Source organism: Dama dama, unplaced genomic scaffold (assembly GCF_033118175.1).
Source record: "Dama dama isolate Ldn47 unplaced genomic scaffold, ASM3311817v1 ptg000109l, whole genome shotgun sequence".
Taxonomy (NCBI): domain Eukaryota; kingdom Metazoa; phylum Chordata; class Mammalia; order Artiodactyla; family Cervidae; genus Dama; species Dama dama.
Genome location: NW_026870920.1, coordinates 1,113,661 through 1,117,800, shown reverse-complemented (window position 1 = coordinate 1,117,800; position 4,140 = coordinate 1,113,661).

The following is a 4,140-nucleotide window of genomic DNA, read 5'->3' as shown; positions in this document are numbered from 1 at the left end:
GCAGTGCAGGGGAATTGGGCCTCATCTCGCGGGGAGGGGGAAGTCTCATGGTTTTTCTCGAGTTGCGGCCGGAACCTGGGGTATATTCTCGAGTTAAGACGGGGAGGGCCCTTCCAGACACGTGTTTGTTCAGCGACGTCAGGACTCCTGCCTAGGTGTGAGGGACACCTCGGGATTCTCCTCGAGTCTTGGCATGGCAATTGGGACGCGTCTCCACGTGAGGCGGGAGACCCAGGGTCCCTTTCCACGTGCCACAGGGATCCTGGGACTCCTATCCATTTTCAAGAGGAGTCAGGCATCTTCTCCTTCGGAAGTATTGATCTCCGCGGACCTCTCGAGTTTTCAAAGGATGTGAGGCCTCCGATCGCGATGAGGCGGAGGACTAGGTCTTTCTCTGTGGTCTCCACAGGGGATTCAGACATCCCTTCGTCTTGGGAGATGCAAGACAATCCTGCATTCAATTCACTGCAGGGATGTCCGGCCTTACATCGAGTCAGAGCATCTCAGTGTCCATTCCACTTGAGGCCACAAACTCAGGGTCCCTCTGACATACCTGTAGCTGAGAGAAGCCTCCTCTTGAGGTGCTTGTGGAAAGTTGGTATTCCTCTTGAGTCGAATCCAGGGACTAAGCTCTCATCTCGAGTTGATTTGGGGTCCACGGAGCCATTTCGTGTTGCTCCAGTGACCTCAGGATCCCTCTAGACTTGAGACAGTGATCTTGGGTTTTCTCTGGAGTGCCATCAAGGAAATCAAGGCTCCTATCACGTTTAATGTGGAACACGGAATTGCTCTGCACGCATTGCAGGGTAATCGGGCCTCATCTCGCGGCGAGGGGGAAGTCTCATGGTTTTTCTCGAGTTTCGGCCGGAACCTGGGGTATATTCTCGAGTTACGACGGGGAGGGCCCTTGAAGACACGTGTTTGTTCAGCGACGTCAGGACTCCTGCCTAGGTGCGAGGGACACCTCGGGATTCTCCTCAAGTCTTGGCATGGCAATTGGGAGGCGTCTCCACGTGAGGCGGGAGACCCAGTGTCCCTTTCCACGTGCCACAGGGATCCTGGGACTCCTATCCATTTTCAAGAGGCGTCAGGCGTCGTCTCCTTTGGAAGCATTGATCTCTGCGGACCTCTCGAGTTTTCAAAGGATGTGAGGCCTCCGTTCACGTTGAGGTAGAGGACTAGGTCTTTCTCTGTGGTCTCCACAGGGGATTCAGACATCCCTTCGTCTTGGGAGATGCAAGACGAGCCTGCATTCAATTCACTGCAGGGATATCTTGCCTTACTTTGAATCAGAGCATCTCGGTGTCCATTCCACTTGAGGTGACAAACTCAGGGTCCCTCTCACATACCATTAGCTGAGAGAAGCCTCCTCTTGAGGTGCTTGTGGAAAGTTGGTATTCCTCTCGATTTGAAGCCAGGGACTAAGCTCTCATCTCGAGTTGATTTGGGGTCCACGGAGCCCTTTTCTGTTGCTCCAGTGACCTCAGGATCCCTCTAGACTTGAGACAGTGATCTTGGGTTTTCTCTGGAGTGCCAACAAGGAAATCAAGGCTCCTTTCACGTTTGATGTGGAACACGGAATTGCTCTGCACGCAGTGCAGGGGCATCGGGCCTCATCTCGCGGCGAGGGGGAAGTCTCATGGTTTTTCTCGAGTTGCGGCCGGAACCTGGGGTATATTCTCGAGTTACGACGGGGAGGGCCCTTCCAGACACGTGTTTGTTCAGCGATGTCAGGACTCCTGCCTAGGTGCGAGGGACACCTCGGGATTCTCCTCGAGTCTTGGCATGGCAATTGGGACGCGTCTCCACGTGAGGCGGGAGACCCACGGTCCCTTTCCACGTGCCACAGGGATCCTGGGACTCCTATCCATTTTCAAGAGGAGTCAGGCATCGTCTCCTTTGGAAGCATTGATCTCTGCAGACCTCTCGAGTTTTCAAAGGATGTGAGGCCTCCTGTCACGATGAGGCAGAGGACTAGGTCTTTCTCTGTGGGCTCCACAGGGGATTCAGACAACCCTTCGTCTTGGGAGATGCAAGACGAGCCTGCATTCAATTCACTGCAGGGATATCCGGCCTTACTTCGAGTCAGAGCATCTCGGTGTCCATTGCACTTGAGGCCACAAACTCAGGGTCCCTCTCACTTACCTGTAGCTGAGAGAAGCCTCCTCTTGAGGTGCTTGTGGAAAGTTGGTATTCCTCTTGAGTCGAAGCCAGGGACTAAGCTCTCATCTCGAGTTGATTTGGGGTCCACGGAGCCCTTTCCTGTTGGTCCAGTGACCTCAGGATCCCTCTAGACTTGAGACAGTGATCTTGGGTTTTCTCTGGAGTGCCATCAAGGAAATCAAGGCTCCTTTCACTTTTGAAGTGGAACACGGAATTGCTCTGCACGCAGTGCAGGGGAATCGGGCCTCAACTCGCGGCGAGGGGGAAATCTCATGGTTTTTCTCGAGTTGCAGCCGGAACCTGGGGTATATTCTCGAGTTACGACGGGGAGGGCCCTTCCAGACACGTGTTTGTTCAGCGACGTCAGGACTCCTGCCTAGGTGTGAGGGACACCTCGGGATTCTCCTCGAGTCTTGGCATGGCAATTGGGACGCGTCTCCACGTGAGGCGGGAGACCCAGGGTCCCTTTCCACGTGCCACAGGGATCCTGGGACTCCTATCCATTTTCAAGAGGAGTCAGGCATCGTCTCCTTCGGAAGTATTGATCTCCGCGGACCTCTCGAGTTTTCAAAGGATGTGAGGCCTCCGGTTGCGTTGAGGAGGAAGACTAGGTCTTTCTCTGGGGCTCCACAGGGCATTCTGACAACCCTTCGTCTTGGGAGATGCAAGACCAGCCTGCATTCAATTCACTGCAGGGATATCCGGCCTTACTTCAAGTCAGAGCATCTTGGTGTCCATTCCACTTGAGGCCACAAACTCAGGGTCCCTCTGACATACTTGTAGCTGAGAGAAGCCTCCTCTTGAGGTGCTTGTGGAAAGTTGGTATTCCTCTTGAGTCGAATCCAGGGACTAAGCTCTCATCTCGAGTTGATTTGGGGTCCACGGAGCCCTTTCGTGTTGCTAAGTGACCTCAGGATCCCTCTAGACTTGAGACAGTGATCTTGGGTTTTCTCTGGAGTGCCATTAAGGAAATCAAGGCTCCTTTCACGTTTGATGTGGAACACGGAATTGCTCTGCACGCAGTGCAGGGGAATCGGGCCTCATCTCGCGGGGAGGGGGAAGTCTCATGGTTTTTCTCGAGTTGCGGCCGGAACCTGGGGTATATTCTCGCGTTACGACGGGGAGGGCCCTTCCAGACACGTGTTTGTTCAGCGACGTGAGGACTCCTGCCTAGGTGCGAGGGACACCTCGGGATTCTCCTCGAGTCTTGGCATGGCAATTGGGACGCGTCTCCACGTGAGGCGGGAGAACCAGTGTCCCTTTCCACGTGCCACAGGGATCCTGGGACTTCTATCCATTTTCAAGAGGAGTCAGGTATCGTCTCCTTTGAAAGCATTGATCTCCGCGGACCTCTCGAATTTTCAAAGGATGTGAGGCCAACAGTCGCGATGAGGCGGAAAATTAGGTCTTTCTCTGTGGTCTCCACAGGGGATTCAGACATCCCTTCGTTTTTGGAGATGCAAGACGAGCCTGCATTCAATTCACTGCAGGGATATCCGGCCTTACTTCGAGTCAGAGCATCTCGGTGTCCATTCCAATTGAGGCCACAAACTCAGGGTCCCTCTCACATACCTGTAGCTGAGAGAAGCCTCCTCTTGAGGTGCTTGTGGAAAGTTGGTATTCCTCTTGAGTCGAAGCGAGGTACTAAGCTCTCATCTCGAGTTGATTTGGGGTCCACGGAGCCCTTTCGTGTTGCTACAGTGACCTCAGGATCCCTCTAGACTTGAGACAGTGATCTTGGGTTTTCTCTGGAGTGCCATCAAGGAAATCAAGGCTCCTATCACGTTTGATGTGGAACACGGAATTCCTCTGCACGCAGCCCAGGGGAATCGGGCCTCATCTCGCTTCGAGGGGGAAGTCTCATGGTTTTTCTCGAGTTGCGGCCGGAACCTGGGGTATATTCTCGAGTTACGACGGGGAGGGCCCTTCCAGACACCTGTTTGTTCAGCGATGTCAGGACTCCTGCCTAGGTGCGAG